Below are 19,425 nucleotides of genomic sequence, written 5' to 3'. Positions count from 1 at the left end.
TAGATGCTTCAAAGAGGTATTAGAAGACATGTTGAGTGATATAAAGTGAAGTAAGCAGAAGTAGAACAATTATTACATTAACACAATAAAGACAAAAAATCAACAGTGTTATAAACTGATGAAGAATGATGAACAGAAACAGAACAACAATAATATAATAAAAATATCCATTCTTGAATCCAGATGGACTGATGATGAAATATTCTATTCACTTACTTATGTGAGTAATTAACGATGCATAATGACATGCATATATTTGGGTGTTTGTTGGATATATGTGTATACACACACACTCACACACACACACACACATATATATATGTAAATATGTATATATACATACATATGAGAGAGACAGTGAGAACGTATGAGGGGAATTTATTTTGTTGATTATATATATACATACACACATATACATATACACACACACACACATACACACACACATATATATACATATGAAATGAGGAACTTGCTTTTCTTTTTTCCCAAAAAAAATATGTTTCATTTTGCACCCTGAATATATCATCTTCCTGTCAGGAGGTAGGTAGGATTCTTCATCACGACTCCTCTGGAATCATTGTCGGTCATTGTGTTAATAAGAATTCTTAAGTCTTTCAAAGTCTTTCATTTTTACAATATTGTTGTTATAATATAAATTGCTCTTTTGTTTATCTCATTTCACTCTGTTTTAGTTCATAAAAGTCTTCCCAGGTTTTTCTAAAACCATCCCTTCTCATTTTTTACAGAACCAGATATCTCATGACATTCATATATCATAATTTGTTCAGCCATTTCAATTAGCCCATGTCAACATTGTAACATCACTAAAATTGTGGCTCTGACACATAGCATCTAAATGTGTCCAGGGTTAAATCACACAAATTCTCTGACCACCAGTTTCCTTTTTCTATAAAATGTGGAAAATAATTTTATAATTAACTTATTCACAGAGTTGTTGTGAAATTCAGATGAAATATAGCACATATATGCCTTGAAAGCTTTAAATAAATGTTATAGGAATGTTAGTTATTATGCTGATAAAATTAGAACAAGAATGAAAGTCCCATTTTCATCATCTGTCATTAAGAAATGGCATAGGAAGAACAGAAAAGAGGGCCCCCACATGCGTGTCTTCACTGTGTTTCTCAGTGGGGAGAATAGAATAATTTCTCTTTTCATGGAGGATTAGATCCTTCCTTGAATTGGTCACCACATGGAGTAAAAGACAAAGTGATTCTTAGCTTCCCATGGTAGCAAAGGGCCACCTTTTCAAAATAAACATTTTATTCATGTACCGAAAAGTAAAAAAAAAAAAAAAGCAAAAACAAAAACAAAACACACACACATGAAAAATACAACAACAAAAACCTAGATCCTGAAGAACTGTAGATTAGCACCATGGAGAGGGTACCAGGAAAGTAATTGGTGGGTGTGTATATCTCAAATCATATAGGCAATGAGGAAATCCAAATTAAAATGTGATTATATATCTAATCAAAGAATTGTATGATTGAGAACATGAGATGACTGCAGAATCTCTGATATGGAATCATTTCCCACATGGTTGCTCCCTTCAATTTCATGATCTCCAGAAACTCTTCTTTCTACAAAACAAAATCATCTCTGAAACTCACTACTTCTCAAGATCCTTTTCCTCTTGGGTTCCTAGCTCCCTCTGGTTGGTGAAGGTGAGGGGAGTGGGTGGATGTATCCAGGTAATACCTCCCACATCCTCCTTTTGAGGAAGGCACCCAGGACATTCACCTCATACTTTCCTGCCCAGATGCTTTCCTGGATTTAAGATCTCCAGAAGCCCATCAATCTTCCACATAAAATAATTTCTAACTCACACCTTCTCAGATAATTTCCTACCCAAGATTCAAAACATCATATCCTCTTCCCAACTGGGTACCCTCCTCTCCTTCCCCCACTTTTTCACTTCTTTTTATGTGTTATCTTCACCCATCGGATGGTGAGCTGGTTGAGGTCAAGGACTGTTTTATGTCTTTCTTTGTATCCACAGTGCTTAGCCTGGTGCTCGGTACACAGCAGACACTTAATAAAGGCTTACTTGCTCTGACTCTAAGAGATAATATTTAAATGATAGAGTGCTGTACTGATACTCTGACAATGTCAGGAGAAAGTAATGAAGGATTCTAGCATTTTGGCGTGGTGAAATTTGGAGTAGATATTGGCAAAATATGGACAGGATGGCCATGGAAAGATGGGCTACAATTTGTATTGTTAGAAAGAATTCATAAATTCTTGTTATCATATGAATTCATATACCTACATATATAACATTACATATATCTGTATATATATGTCACACGAAATCCTAAATATCCTGTTATAATATGAATTCCTGTATCCTAGTTATTCACAGTTTCTCAAGATCACTTTCTTAGACCCAGTCTATGGGTTTCTCAGACTTTCTGGCATGTATGTCTGTCCAATAACTACTATGTCTTATGCACAGCTACACAAACCTTAACTAATTGATTCTCTCCTTCCTTTGAATTTTGCTCAGTAGCACCTTTTCTTGTACTTCTCTTCATGAACTATTTTCTGTATTTCTTAGATGATCAGTGTTAGCTCAGTTACTATAATATTTCTTCTACCTCTGTTTTTAGGCTTTTAGTAATAGCTATTTCATGTAGTATTCCAGTCCTTTATAATTTCTAAGTGCTTTATACCCTGGTAAAACTTGTAGTTTTTATACCTTAATTTAAACTATGATTACTCTTTCTCCATTCAGACTGAAAGGGTTTCAAATCTACACACCTTTTAGGGGAGCGACTAACAGGCAGATATTCTGGTTTACTAAGGTACATATGGAAAGGAAAATGCACTATAAATGGGAGACTACTAAATCTTGTTCAGCCAACTGGAAAATTGAATTGAGATTTTTGTCCTCTCTTCCTTTTCCTCCTCCTAACTAATAATAATAATAATAATAATAATAATGTTTTTAAAAACCAACACACCTAGGTAGCACAACTCTCGGGGTTACTCTAGCAGTTAACTTAAACAACTTTAGTATTTTGTATTTTACTTTTCTCATCTCTAAAATTGCTGGATTGAATTAGGAGATCTCAAAGGTTCCTTTCAGTATTACTGTTCTATGAATCCAACTCTTGCAGATCAAGTGTTTTCAAACAGCTTCTCAAAGCACATTGTCAGTTAGTTGTTTTACATATTCAAAAAAATGGATAATACCTGAAAAAATAATGAAGCTATTAAAGCATTTTTTTTCAAATTTTAAAAAGAACTAAGTAAATTGACACACATATATATACAGATGCCCAAACACAGACATATGTACATATATGTATATTTTGGTAAGGATAGATAGATAGATAGATATGTGTGTATGATATTCATATATATTTTTTGTTGCTTGATTTCTTTATGAAAGACAACAAATTGTGTGGGGTGGGGTAGAGCTAACAATGGATAGAAAGGCTTGTGCCCTGACTATTGCCCTTAAGATACATTGGATCTAATTTTAAAAGACAACGCATGTGTATTTATGTATGTGTGTAATATATATCTATTTATCTGTATGTCTTTTTATCTCTATCTCTCTATCTTTATCCCTATCTATCTATCCTCTACGTTAGTGGCCAAGTATTAATGATGGTAACATAAACTTGGCATATACTCCTACAATCAGTTTCCAGAATTCTTGCATAGGTTTCACTTTTTATTTATTTTTCTCTGTACAAGGATGGAAGCCAACATATGTAACTCCACCAGAATGACACTTGGCAGCTCTAGCCTTCCAGATGTTAAGAGATGCAGTTGGCTGGCCCTGGCAGCTGTATCTGCGTCTGCTCCCTGGTCATATCCCTTGTCTGACCTCTTGATTGGCTCTTCTGTTAGCTGTGGTGACAGCTGTTCAACTGTACTGAGTTTTTTTTCTCTCCTTTTTATGATTATTTATTAGAGATACAGCCCTGCACATTTAAGCAACACTATCCACTGGATGTAATTGGGCTGAACAAATTCCCTGACCCAGAAGCACTCTTTTTGAGCTCACTATCTAAAGGCACTGGAAGAGCAATACAGTAATCAGAACAGTCACACATGCACATGCTGTCTAATAACCTGCGCTGGTTTGCCAAGGGCCACCTTGACCCATTTTCACACAGCAGCAGCTGAGTATATAATGGAAGCTCTTATTTTGGGGGAAAAACACCAATTAAAGGGTGATTTTTCAGACCACTTCAATAATTTGTGTGTCAGCCAGCAAACACTTTATCTTTCAGATCTCTTTGAAAAGGCCTGTACACACATACACAAACATACTTGTGTGTATATATATTCTCACACATATATGTATGTATATCTGTCTTTATGTACTTCTATATAACAGCAGGATTTAGTGGACATCTATATATAAAGATAGGCAGAAAAGTGCCCCATGCCCAGCAATATAAGCGTAAGAGGGAACATAGGAGAAAACTAATTTTAGCTATAGAAAATGGGTGTCATGACAGAAAGAAAAAGACAAGAGGAGCTTTGAAAAAGGAAAGGAGAAAGGGGAAGTGAATAAGTATGCATTAAGAATCTACTATGTGCTAGGCTCTATGCTAAGTGCTTTACAGATATTCTTTCATTCAATCCTCAAAAGAACCCTGGGGGATAGTTCCTCTCATTCTCCCCATATTATAGTTGAGGGGAAATGAAACAGACAGAACTTAAGCAAACTGCCTAAAGTCACACAGCAAGTAAGGATCTGAGTCTGTATTTGACCTCAGTTCATTCTGACTCCAAGCCTAGCACTATATCTACTCTGCCACCTCATTTCCTTTAGAATAAGAAACAATACATATCAGTTTAAAAGCAATAGCAACACATAGAGCTGTTAGAGCTGAGTCTTACTAGATGGATAGAACTTGAGATAGGGTAAATCAATCAAATTGAACATCAAACTACTGAAGAAGGACAAGTAATGCAAATTGCTTCATCTATGATTAAAATAGGTTCAGGGTTTATATTCAGGATCAGTCAGAGTAGGCATAGAGCCTGCAAAAATGCTGGCTCAACATGCATGGTCTTTTTTGATAATCGTCTAGTTCCAATTGTGGGCAGACTTCATTTTCCTTAAGGGAAAATTAATTTCAATAATTATTTAGTGAGCAACTACTAACAAGGCATAAGTAGCCAATACTGATGCTATGATTTCTAAAGTCCCGATTTTCTTAAAAGGTAGGCTTTCTTCTTCTTTTGCAATTTTATAGATTTTTATTCTTGCTCTTTGAACAAGGGATAATCTTTCTCACCTTTTCTTATTCTTTGTTGTTGTCAGAGTTGCTTTGGTTGATAACTTTGGTCCATGGTGAAAGATGTCCTATCTGAGTTCATATAGATTAGGTGTTATATATTCTTACAGTTGGAAAGGAGCTAATGTAATTTGGGACCCAGGGAAGACTATTTTTAAATCTTGCTCCTGATATGAAAGGCTTTTCTGAACCTTAGTTTTTCTTTTCTATATAATGTAATACATCGTCAAAGAGTTGCTCTTAGGATCAAAGGAGACAATATCTGTAAAGTGTTTTGCAAACCTTATTATGTTCTATTAATGTCCATTTTTTGTTGTTATTATCTTTATCCAGATACACTTAGAGAAATAATTTTCTCTTTCAATATTCAAAGATCTAGATGTGGAAGGACAGGGCAAGCTTGAGAGTAGATCCATGGAGTCCTCAGACCTTGGAGAAAGCCCCTCGAGAGAATCTCTGGTCAGGTCCCAGCCCTTGTTCCTGAGGCTGCTCCAAGGTGGCAGCATCCACTCAGACACATTCACCTACTCTATCTTGGCCAGTATATCAAGGAAAAGGGATTATTTGATGTAAAAAAAGCATGTGGTCTATTGAGCCCATGACCTTGGAGATAAGTTTGGAGCATTCAGGTTCTCTGTGAGAGAGCACAGGAAATATAGCAATATATTGCATATAGCAATGATTTATAGAAACTTGATAGCAGTCAGTCTGTCAGAATCAAATAGACCACCTGGGTTAAGGAGACTAATCAGATATCTGCATGATTGGGGATTGAATATAAGGAATCACTACAAGAACTATGGGAAGAGGATCCATCACCCAAGCAAGACCCTAGACCATCTACCTCTTCTGAAAGAAGATCACCATGCAAAACAGATGGTATAAAAGTGCTGCTTTATGGACAATCAAGAAGCCAGCAGAAGTCAGAGAGCAGCCTTTCTCTCACATTGGGTGGATGTGGGGCACTCAGTGGCACATGTTGTATATTCAGTGGCAGTGACCTATACAAAAGATTAGCTGTTATTCAGTGGCTTCCCTCCAAGTATGGAATTAGTACAAGACCCATGGGAAGAAAATCCATTGCCCAATATGAACACCAAATGCAATACCTTCTCTAGGAGAATTAGCAGGTGAAATAGAAGACAGTATGGATGAGATGCTTCACAGACAAGCAAGAAACCTTAAGAAATCAGAGAACAGCACCTCTCTCACCAAGGTGGCAGATAATGTGTACACAGTGATGTAATGCCTGGACAAAGTATTATCATCATTCTGCAGCCATACTTTTAAGTCCAGAGTCAGTGCAAGAACTATGGGAAGAGCATCTATTTTTCAGTGTGCACATTGGACCATCCATCTCCTTTGGAAGATCACCAAGTGAAACAGACAGTGTGGATAAGTTGCCTTGTAGATGATCAAAAAACTTTTGGGAATCAGAGAGTATTATTTCTCACTCATATGGCGAATACTTTGTATGCAGTGCTATTTTCTTTTTTTTTTTTTGTTCTTTCCTTTTTTTTTGAATTTTTTTTGGAGGGGGAAAGGCAGGGCAATTGGGGTTAAATGACTTGCCCAAGGTCACACAGCTAGTAAGTGTGTCAAGTTTCTGAGGCCAGATTTGAACTCAGGTCCTCCTGACTCCAGGGCTAGTGCTCTACTCACTGCACCACCTAGCTGCCTCCACAGTACTATTTTTCTCTAAACAAAACAATATCTATCCCTCTATTTTAGAAGAGTTCAGTGTGAATATGAAGTACAGTCTGTGGAAACTGAGGATTTCAGCCTTAATGAAGAAGGCCAGGAGTTGAGCCTGCCCCAGAGGCCTGTTGCAAGCTTATGTTGTGTGAGAAGGTAAACCCTCCTGTTGAGACAACACAGCAGCACGGACACTTTAGGAGCCCAGCCCTCCCCACTATCAGACAAATTGTCAGTGGAGCAACTCTTAGGAGCCCCAGGTGTAACAACAATGCTACTTGCAGCTACTTTGGCGGTGTACAGCCAATAAAACTAGTACACAAAAGGGCTGCTAGCACAAGTTCTTTGATCTGCTTTTCTAAGGAAAGCAACTTTAAGGGGTTTACAATCTCACTTTAATTAAACATACATAGTTCAGGGGAAAAAGTCAGCACTCTGAACTTCAGAGAAAACACAAACAGAAATCACAAGCAGAAACTATATAAACAGAGGAAATAACACAAATCAGCAGACAGAGCTTCTAACTGTCTGTCCATAGCAATACATACATACATAGTTAGCATAGAGAGAAGCACCGTCTTCTGGGTTTTCAAAGCCAGGGGGGCTCTTTAACAGCTACCCAAAGTCTCATCTGGCCAAATCACAGAAATGCTCTTCCACTGAGTGAGCTCCTCAGCAAAACGCTAATCTCGGAGTGTGTATACACTTCTTCAGAGTCAGAGGGCATCATGACCATTTGGCTCAAACTAATGTGACTTAGGCTTTCTTCTGACTTAAGTAGGTCATCAAAGACTCTTTTTTAAAAAAAATATTTATTTAATTTATTTAATATATTTAGTTTTCAGAATTGATTTTTACAAGAGTCTGAATTAGAAATTTTTTCCCCATTTCTACCCTCCTGCCCACTCTAGGATGGTGTATATTCTGGTTGCCCCATTGCCCAGTCAGCCCTCCCTTCTGTCACCCCATTCCCCTCCCATCCCCTTTTCCCTTACTTTCTTGCAGGGCAAGATAAATGTCTACGCCCCATTGCATGTGAACCTGATTTCCTAGTTGCATGCAAAAACGTTTTTTTTGTTTTTGAACACCTGTTTTTAAAACTTTGAGTTTCAAATTCTCTCCCCTCTTCCCTCCCCACCCACCCTCCCTAAGAAGGAAAGGAATTCAACACAGGCCTCATGCATATCATAATGTAAAACCCTTCCACAATACTCATGTTGTGAAAGACTAACTATATTTTGCTCCTTCCTAACCTATCCCCCTTTATTGAATTTTCTCCCTTGACCCTGTCCTTTTTCGAAAGTGTTTATTTTTGATTACCTCCACTCCTATCTGCCCTCTCTTCTATTGTCCCCCCTTTTTATCTTCTTCCTCCTTCTTTCCTGTGGGGTAAGATACCCAACTGAGTGTGTATGGTATTCCCTCCTCAGGTCAAATCTGATGAGAGCAAGATTCACTCATTCCCCCTCACATGCCCCCTCTTCCCTTCCAATGAACTGCTTTTTCTTACCACTTTTATGCAAGATAATTTATCCCATTCTATCTCTCCCTTTTCCCTCTCTCAATATATTCCTCTCTCATCCTTTAATTCGATGTTTTTTAGATATCATATATATATATATATATATATATATATATATATATATATATATATACACATATATAAACGCATGCACACAGATATATACACACACACACATACACACACACACACACACACACACACACACACACACACATATATATATATATATATATATATATATGCATATTCCCTTCAGCTACCCTAATACTGAGGTCTCATGAATCATATACATCATCTTTCCATGTAGGAATGTAAACAAAACAGTTCAACTTTGGTGAGTCCCTTGTGATTTCTCTTTCTTGTTTACCTTTTTATGCTTCTCTTGATTCTTGTGTTTGAAACTCAAATTTTCTATTCAGCTCTGGTCTTTTCACTGAGAAAGCTTGAAAGTCCTCTATTTTATTGAAAATCCATATTTTGCCTTGGAGCATGATACTCAGTTTTGCTGCATAGGTGATTCTTGGTTTTAATCCTAGCTCCATTGACCTCCGGAATATCATATTCCAAGCCCTTCAATCCCTTAATGTGGAAGCTGCTAGATCTTTGGTTATTCTGATTATGTTTCCACAATACTGAAATTGTTTCTGACTGCTTACAGTATTTTCTCCTTGATCTGGGAGCTCTGGAATTTGGCGACAATATTCCTAGGAGTTTTCTTTTTGGGATCTTTTTGAGGAGGCAATCAGTGAATTCTTTCAATTTCTATTTTACCCTCTGGCTCTAGACTATCAGGGCAGTTCTCCTTGATAATTTCTTGAAAGATGATATCTAGGCTCTTTTTTTGATCATGGCTTTTCCGTAGTCCAATAATTTTTAAATTATCTCTCCTGGACCTATTTTCTAGGTCGGTGGAGTTTTCCAATGAGATATTTCACATTGTCTTCCATTTTTTCATTCCTTTGGTTCTGTTTTCTAATATCTTGATTTCTCATAAAGTCACTAACTTCCACTTGCTCCAATCTAATTTTTCAGGTAGTATTTTCTTCAGTGGTCTTTTGGACCTCCTTTTCTGTTTGGCTAATTCTGCCTTTCAAGGCATTCTTCTCCTCATCGGCTTTTTGGAGCTCTTTTGCCATTTGAGTTAGTCTATTTTTTAAGGTGTTGTTTTCTTCAGTAATTTTTTGGGTCTCCTTTAGCACGTCATTGACTTGTTTTTCATGGTTTTCTTGCATCACTCTCATTTCTCTTCCTAGTTTTTCCTCTACTTCTCTAACTTGCTTTTTCAACTCCTTTTTGAGCTCTTCCATGGCCTGAGACCAGTTCATGTTTTTCTTGGAGGCTTTTGATGCAGGCTCTTTGACTTTGTTGACTTATTCAGGCAGTGTGTTTTGGTCTTCTTTGTCACCAAAGAAAGATTACAAAGTCTGAGACTGAATCTGAGTGCATTTTCGCTGCCTGGTCATGTTCGCAGACAACTTACTTGACCATTGAGTTTTTCACTGGGGTTTGACTGCTTGTAAAGAGTATTTTGTTCTAAGCTTGAGGGGATGTGCTGTTGTTTTCAGAGCTATTTCTATGCAGTCAGCTCTGCCACACCAGCTCTACTCCTCCCCCAAGAACCACCAACCTGGACCTGACTGAGATCTTAAACAGGCTCTTCACTCCCACTCTGATCTGCCACTTAATTCCTCCCAGCAGGTTGACCTGGGGCTGGAAGCAACTGCAGCTGTAGTTCTGTAGCTGCACCACCCCTGCTTCCCCCAGAGCAGTGGCCAAACCCTAAACTCCTTCTCCCTGTCCCTGCAGCTTTTCCTACCAACCTTCTCTGTTGTCTTTGGTGTTTGTGGGTTGAGAAGTCTGGTAACTGTTGCAGCTCAGTGATTCAGGGTGCTAGGGCCTGTTCTGCCTGGCTCCTGGTCTGGTTGGTCCTGCTGTCCCCATGCTGGGCTCTGCTCCCCTCTGCTCCCAGCTCCATGCAGGATAGACCCTACCCAGCGGCCATCCAGGCTGCACTGGGCTGGAGCCCTGCTTCCCTCTGCCATTTTGTGGGTTCTGCAGTTCTAGAATTTGTCCATAGCCATTTTTATAGGTTTTTGGAGGGACCTTGGTGGGTATCTCAGGCAAGTCCCTGCTTTCCAGCCACCATCTTATCAAAGACTCTTGATTCAATCAATGACTCCTCGTTCAAACAAAGGAAAGACTCAGTCAAAGGCATTTGATTACCTTAGTGCTGGGAAACACTCCAAAAGAAAAAAAAAAACAGGGAAAAGTTCCCACTTTGCTTGCCACTATACTAGGTCAGGGAAAGCAATACTAGGGCATTGCCAACATCCAGCTGCCTAGCTGGCTCAAATGATTTTCACCCCTCCATATTTCTGGCAGCTTCCTTGAGCAATGTAGAATGGAAAGAATCCGTTGTTCTCTTCAGCATCATGGAGTCCTGCGTCATCTTTCTGAGCCAGCCCAAGAATGGCTGCATCATATACAGCATCACAGAGCACCTTGTGACCTGCTTCATATATGACAGGAAGCTACAGCATGGGAATAAGCCCTGCCCAGTGTGCTGCCAACCCATCCAGCTGAGTATGCTCATTTATCTGCTCCTGCTCCAGTTTCTCCCCTCCCCTACAAACTGGTGAATCTCTTGTGCAGTGTGTATTGAGGTTTAGTTCAGCACCCTTTTCCTCCCCCCAAAATGATCATGTTAGCCCATTAAATGGTGTGATTTGCTAATTTGGAGAGAATTTCTTTTTAAAATTTTCTTACTTTAGGAGAGAATTTTTATCTGTTCTTTTTTGCACTTTATTTTACATGGCACAGATTTTAGAGGTATAAAGATGTACTGGGTAGAGTGTTAGGCTTGGAACCTGGTAGACTGGGGTTCAAATCTTGCCTCTGATACTTGGATCCTTTATAACACTGGCCAAGCTTCTGTGTGACTTAGGCAACTCTCTAAAGCTAATAAGTTGGAAGTTAATCCTAGACACTGTTTGGAGCTGCTGGAACTTGCTGTTGGTATATATTTCATATGGGTGCATTACTAGTTATCTTGAAACTTGAATAGTTCTCTTGTTAAATTATTGGTGTCTTATCTAATTTGTGAAGGACTAATTTGGGAGACAGGGTGGAGGTTGTGCTATAGCTGCTGTAGTTAACAAATGTTATATCATTGATGAAAAAAAAAATCACAGATCTTAGAATCGTAGACCATAAAAGGGACCTCAGATTTAACTGAGTCTAATTGACACTTTTCTAGGAATCCTGTCTAAAACTACAGGAGGACAGAGCTGAGAACAGAGTGATATTATATATCAATAGAAGACCTTCTTTAGTTTGATGTAGGTAATTGGTGACATTTATCTAGTGCTTTCAATTTTTCAAACCATTTTACATATATTACTTCGTTCAGTTCTTATGACAACTGTACAAGAGATGTACTATATGATTATTATCTCCATTTTACAGATGAGGAAACTGAGACTATTTTTTTAATCTTTAGATACAATGAATCAAATTGCTCTGAATCTTTATAGCTGTATAACCATCCAACTTAAATCCCTCTCTTTCCAAAGATATTATGAGTTATTTTGTTAAATATTTTACCAAAATCAAGACACACTATGTCACAGTGTTCTCTTGATATGCCAATCTAGTCACCTCATTAAAAAATAGTCAGTTAGTTTGGCAGGATATATTGACTTTTAGTGAGAAGATGAATGAAATTGATAAGTATTATCAAACACCTCTCCTGGACACCGAAATCTAGTGACAATATGAGAACTTATTCCAGTGGTTCCAAGGAAGTAAATCCAGTAAAATTTATACCTCCTAAAGAGATAAGAGAAGCTCTAAGAGATGACATTTTAAAACATGTACTGACTGAGACACATGAGTGTAGTAGTATGATCATATATTTAGCCCTATGACTTTGGGAGCAATACAATTAAAAGATGTTTTAAACTTTATCTAAAGAAGTAATTCTAAGTTGCGCATTTGTGTGTGTGTGTGTGTGTGTGTGTGTGTGTGTGTGTGTGTGCATAACAGAGTCTTTTGGTAGTTTGGTGAAGCCTATGGACCCTTTTTCAGTATGATAATTTCAATAATTGAAGGAAATGATGGAATTCAGCTAGCAGTTGGGAAAAATAAAGTTTTTTCCCACTAAAGTTCATGAAATATATTCATGAAGCACTTACATAGATAGATGAAGAAGTCCTCATCTAAAGAAAACAGCTTTTATAGAATCATACAATCACAGAAATTCAAAGTTTAAAGTATTATAATGCTACCTACTCCAACCTGAAAGAGAAAAGGAAGCTTCTTTGCAGTTATTCAACTAGAGATCAATGATATTTACTAGGAACCATAAAACAATGGGGGCCCACATTACTATCCAAGGAAGTGTAGCTCTATAAATGCTTTTCAGTTTTTCTGATCATTTTTTTTTTACTCTTTGTGGCCCCACTTGTATTTTTTTTTCTTTTTTGTGGCAAAGATACTGGAGTGGTTTGCCATTTCCTTCTCCAACTCATTTTACAGATGAGTAACTGAAGCAAACAGGGTTAAGTGACTTGCTCAGGTCTCACAACTAATAAGTGTCAGTCTAGATTTGAATTCATGAAGATGAGTTTTCCTGATTCCAAGCCTAGTGTATTATCCACTCTGCCATCTAGTTTCTTACCTCTGCAATTATCTCCTTATATATAGTTATAAATAAATCCTAAATAATAGTTTCAAAAGTTTTGTGATTTAATCAGTTTGACTACTTACTCCATAAATACAATTGCATTTCCTCTGTACTTCATTAAATAACTTCATGTAGGGGTGTAGGATCTGTTCAAGGAAGACTAGTGACTTTGGCATGACGGCTCCCAAGCCCTTTTCAGGGTTGCTTTCCATCACTGACAGCTACCTGATCCAACCAACTTTCATCTGTGATTCCAGGAAGCTGTAGCAGGCACAGCTGCCATAGCCCAGCAAACAATTTCAGTAGGTGGGCTAAACCAATTTGAAGGTAACTAAAGGGTCTCAAACCCTTTGGTGCATTAAGGGGGTGTCTACCACAAGCCAGTAAAGACTTCCCCTGGTAGAACAGGCAGATGAGAACAATGTATTCCAACAGCTATGAAGGCAGCTGAAGCAGGCACTATGGCATTTTTAGAGATTGGTTAGACATCAAAGACACCAAGGTCATCCGCTACATCCTGAGAAATCAGTCATCTTGCCACTGGACTGTGACAAATACGAGAAAGAGAGTGAGGCCAATGACACTGTGCAACTCTGCCTCACTTAAATGCAATTTATGCATGGATCAAAAGACATCACCCTTACCATTTTACCATTTTTAGCAATCTCAAAGTCCTGCGGTGACAGGCAAGTAATGAAGCAGAAGGTGTGGATACACTGGGAGGTGTAGCTACAAACCTGAACACAGGTAGCCCAGGCCACAGAGCTGTCTTCTTACTGGAAGCAGCAGTGGAATTCAGCAGCTCACTGGGTATCTGAGCAGCTTTTTAAGGACCACACTACTCACCTCCTGATATGAGGAAATGGATAGAAAAGGTGCCCTAAAAATAATCTGTTTACCCAACCCTGTCTTATTTACCATGGCAAGCAGGGATCCTATCCTGGGGTTGAAACACAAAACAAATGTATAAAAACTTCTGCAAAGATGATTCCACTTACCATTGGTACATGGAATGTGCACACACTTATGGACAACATGAAATCCAGTAGACCTGAAAGACATGCAGCTCTTTTTGCAAGAGAACTCAGCAGGTATCACATCCAAATAGCAGCCCTGAGTGAAACAATGCTGACCAATGAAGGCCAGCTTACAAAAAACAGAGTGATACACATTTTTCTGGAGTGGCTGCAGTGAAGGTGAGTGTCATGAAGCTGGTATAGGTTTTGTGATCAAAATTAATCTAGTCAACAAGCTTGTATACATACCAAATGGAATGAATGACAGGCTTATGACCATGCGATTGCCACTTGCAAGAAAGTGCCACACCACCATCACCAGTGATTATGCTCCCACCATGAAGAATTGATGAGGGCAAAGAAAAATTTTATGATGACCTGGAGACCTTCCTCATTAATGTGCCAAAAGAGGACAAGCTTATAATTCTCAGTAGCTTTAATGGTAGGTACAGATTACCAAACATGGCAAGGAATCCATGGGAGGAAAGGAGTTGGAAATTTCAACAACGGTCACTTACTACTGAAGACTTGTGCATCTCATAATTTTCTCATCACCAATACTGTCTTCCATTTATCTAAATTCAATAAAACTTTGCAGATGTACCCTCACAGCAAATATCGGCATTTAATAGACTATGGCATTATAAAGGAGAAGACACAAATGGGGGGTAAAAATGACAAAGGCAGTGTGTGGCTACAGAATGCTGGACTGACCATAGACTTATCCTCTCCAAGCTAGATATTCCCATTCAACAAAAGCTGCAGCCCTAAGGCAAGATGACTTCCAGAAAATTTAATTTCAATAGATTAATGCTTCTCTGAGTGGGAACAGTTCTTTGTTAACTTGGAAGTAAAGCTGAGCCAACACACAGTTGGCAATGGTGGATCAAAAAGGAGTGGGAAACTGTCAGAGGTTTGGTGTATAGTACTGCATTTATTCATCTGGGTCAGAATATTCACAAAAATCAAGACTGATTTGATGAAAATGATGAGGAAATTCAGAAGCTGTTAAACAAAAAAAAAAAAAAAAGGGCACTGCACAGGGCTTATAGCAGGATAGTTCATCTGTCTCAAAGAAGGTAGCATTTACATTCATCCAAAGTAAAATATAAGCAAAGCTCATAGAGATGCAGGAATTTTGGCTTTGTAAGAAGGCAGATGAAATTCAGCTTTACATAGATAGTAACAATCCAAAGCACTTTTTATGCCAAAGATGTATGGTGTATCTCAACTACTTAGTGCTGATGGAGCCACATTAATTAATAATGAGGACATTATCCTGAAGGTATGGGATGAACAATTCCCTAGTGTTCTCATTGATCATTTACCTCAGGTCAAAGTCAATCCCTCTCCAACCAAGTTTCCAAGTGAAGTAGGAGTTTTTAATGCCATTAGGCTTCTCTCCTATGGCAAAGTGCTTGGTGGTTATTGTATTCCAGCTGAGATTTACAAGGTGGTGGGGACCACTACTCATAAAGGTGACTGAGATTTCCTAATTTCTATGGCAAGAAAAGTCCAAGGATGTCTCCATTATTCATCTCTATAAACGTAAAGGAAATAAATTGTCTCATGACACTTACATGTGGAAGGTGGGGATGTGGTCTCTCTCTTAGTTATTGCTGGTAAGATTCTTGCCAGAGTCCTCCTTTATAGGTTCAACCTTCACCAGGTAGATGGCCATCTGCCTAGGAACCAGTGTGGCTTCAGAAAGGACTGAGGAATTATTGATATGGTGTTTGCTACTTACAACCCCAGGAGAAATGCCAGGAGCAGAACAGAGGTCTGTACACAATGGTCATAAATCTTACCAAGGCTTTGATACTGTCAGTCATGAGTGCTTATCAAAAAAGTATGTCAAAAGTTGGTTGCCTGGAGAAGTTCATCAATATTTTCCATGAATTTCATGATGGCATGCTTGCCCAGGTTCTAGATAATGGACAATGCTCTCACAATTTCTTGGTCATCAGTACAGTCATGCAAGGCTGTGTGATTGCTCGCATGCTTTTTGGCATGTCGTTTTCAGCAATGTTGTCAGATGCCTTCTATGAGAATGAACATGGAAACAATTTCAGCTACTGCACTGATGGTAAATTGTTTAACTCTAAAAAGCTGCAAACCAAGACTAAAGGGGAGGAAGAGATGGTGCATGATTTTTTGTTCAAAGATGATTGTGCACTCACTGTAACCTCTGAAGCTGAGATGCAACTAAGTGTGGCTCAATTCTCTGCTGATAGTACTAATTTTGGTCTAAGAATTAACACTACGAAAACAGAAGCTCTCCACCAGTCAACACCACACCAACCATATGTGGAACATCAGTTTCAGCAAATGGAGAAGTTTTGAGTACTGTGGATAAGTCTGCTTACCATGGCAATATAATTTTTAGGGATGTACACACTGATAATGAGGTTGACACATGCATTGCCTGAGCTACCTCAGTGTTTGGGAGTCTCCAAAGGAAAAAAAGTAGGAGAGAAGAAATATTAGACTGACTTCCAAACTGAAGGTCTATAGAGCTGTTGTGCCGACCTCATTGTTTTATGCCTGTGAAAACTGGACAGTATACTAGTGCCATGCCAAAAAATTGAATTGCTTCCATTTGAATTATCATAGAAAGATTCTTAAGATCAGTACCTGACAGGATAAGGTACTGGACACTGAGGTCCTTTCTTCAGCTAAACTGCTAAACTTTCAAACTCTACTGCAGAGAGTCCAACTCTGATGGGCTGATCATGTTGTTCAAAAGCCAAATGTATGCTTGCCTAAAAAACTCTTCTACGGAGAACTCACAAAAGGCAAGTGCTCACATAGTCATCAGAAGAAGTGACACAAAGACACTGTCACGGTCTCTCTGAAGAACTTTGGAAATGATTGCATGACATGGGAGACACTAGTAAAGCACCAGCCAGCATGGTACATCTGTGTCAAAGAAGATGTACTTTATGAGCAAAGCAGAACTGAATTAGTTCAAAAGAAATATCAGATGTGCAAATTTAGAGAATCCATCCCAAATGTTCATATGGACTATTTGTGTATGACCTGTGGTGGAGCCTTCCAAGTTTGTATTGGTCTGATAAGTCAAGATGCACTATAACTTGACTGTAACATAGTGATGTCATTTTAGTCCTCTCTGAGAAAAAAGGACAACAACCAACCAACTGTATCCCCCCAAGTAATACTTAGTTTTTGGTGAGGAGGCTTTCTAAAGAGACTGAGGTTGGCCAAAAGATGCTAAGTCAATCAAGCAGCACTTACTAAATTGTTATGTTATTGTAAACACAGAACTAAACAGAGAGAATTCAATAAAAGGCCTCAATTCTCAAGGAGTTTATATTCTATTGGGAAGAAAACATGTAAATAATTGGATATGTACAAGATATAAAGTTGAAAAACATAATCTTAGAAGAAGTAACTGGAGAATGGTCTCCTACAGAAGGATATAGTTGAATTGAGTCTTGAAGGAAACCAGGTGGTAGAAATGAGAAGACAGAACATTTCAGACATGAATGGCATGAGGGGTCATCAGTATAAAGGCACAGAGTTGAGAGATGACCTTTTTGTGCTTGAGGAATGGCAAGTAGATCTTGGCTGTAGAGTATATGGTAAGGAGTAAAGAGCAAGATGAATTGTAGGATGAAAATGTAGAAAGACACCAAGTTGTAAGGGGTTTTAAATGTTCAATCAGAGGACCTTGTATTTGATTCTACTGATGATACAGAGCGGCCATAATCTATTAAGTAGTGGGTAGGAGTGATGTAGTCAGACTCAGGCTTTAGGAAAATATTGTTGGTGATTTAATGGAAGGTGGATTTGAGTGAGGAAATACTTGAGGCAGGGAAGTAGAAAGCTATTGCTGTAGTTTAGCAAGACAGTGGTGGTGGGAATGAAGAAAAAGGGGATTTTCTCCCAGGAAACATATTCAAAACCTAGTACAGCTGAATGGTATAGTGAGAAATACATGGGATATTTAATTGGAAGTTCAAAATTGGAATTCTTGTTTTCTGACAATTTCTACTTATTCCTTAGATTCATTCTAACAATTTATTCCTGTATATAAGGAATCAATGAAAAATTATGATATTGGGCAAATGTGAAGCATTAGGTTCAAGAGAGAGTTGTAAAGAAAACAAATACTTAACAATAAAACTGCCTAGTTTAGGAAATGGCTGTTTTAGAATAAATGCAAACACCTTTACTCTGTTGGTCATAAACTGGCTAATACTAGCATCTGAACCATATGATCTGAGATCATGTATTGATCTTTGTATTCTTTAACAGTTATTATCACTATAAAGAAGGAGTTAATAAATGTGTTTAAATTAGTATTGAATTAAATAAGATTAGAATTTTGTCTATATAAGTCCTGTCTAAATGGGGAGGAATTATCAATACCATCGAAAACTAAGTGGATTACTAAATCTGACTTCATCTTAGCATTCACAATTTCTTTTTTCAAAATCATGAAATCCAGAAAAATCCATAAATGCTAACAGTGTGTCCATTGTTTTCTTTGTTCTGTTTCATACCAAGCCCAGAGTAAAATTACATTTGCAGCATATTTTTTTTCCAAAGATGTACACATTTTAAGTTTTTTGTGGGACTTTAAATGGAACCTCAACTACCTGGAATCTGTACAATAATGTGTAATATGCATGTATGTATGTATGAATGAATGTATATATATCTATATACACTCAATATACACACACAATTAAATTTTAAAACTTGTTTCTTGCTTTTTTATTACTTAAGCCAACATGTTTCATCTTATAGGAAAAGGGGGGAAAAGCCACTTGTAGGAAACCTGCATAGCCAAGGAAAACAATTTTCCACATTGGCTACTTCCAAAAATATGTGTTTCATTCTTCACTCTAAGTACATCATTTCTCTGTCAGGAGTAGGTAATATTCTTCATCATGATTAATAGTTGGTGATGGTGTTGATCAGAGTTCTTAACTGTTTCAAAATTTATAATTTTCATGATGTTTTATTAAAATATAAATTGCTCTTGTGTTTTGGCTCACTTCCCTCTCCTTCAGTTCAGCCAAGTCTTCTTAGATTTATCTGACACAATCCCCTTTCTATTTTTTTTTACAGCACAATATTATTCTGAGACATGTACATACTATAATTTGTTTGGCTATTCCAATAAGCCAATATCAATATCCTAAAAGTCATAATTGTAATTAACCAATACTGAAAAACTGAGAAGAA

At 37.8% G+C, this 19,425-nt stretch overlaps 1 pseudogene; it reads left to right on the top strand.

Annotated features, from left to right (window-relative positions):
• Positions 1-3,763: 3,763 nt before the first annotated feature.
• On the top strand, positions 3,764-11,150 carry LOC118847183 (annotated as a pseudogene).
• The last annotated feature ends 8,275 nt before the right edge of the window (positions 11,151-19,425 follow it).

The sequence above is a fragment of the Trichosurus vulpecula genome, chromosome 4, assembly GCF_011100635.1.
Source record: "Trichosurus vulpecula isolate mTriVul1 chromosome 4, mTriVul1.pri, whole genome shotgun sequence".
In the NCBI taxonomy this organism is placed as follows: Eukaryota; Metazoa; Chordata; class Mammalia; order Diprotodontia; family Phalangeridae; genus Trichosurus; species Trichosurus vulpecula.
The sequence above is the reverse complement of the archived record's forward strand: the minus strand, read 5'-3'. Positions and strand labels throughout refer to the sequence as shown.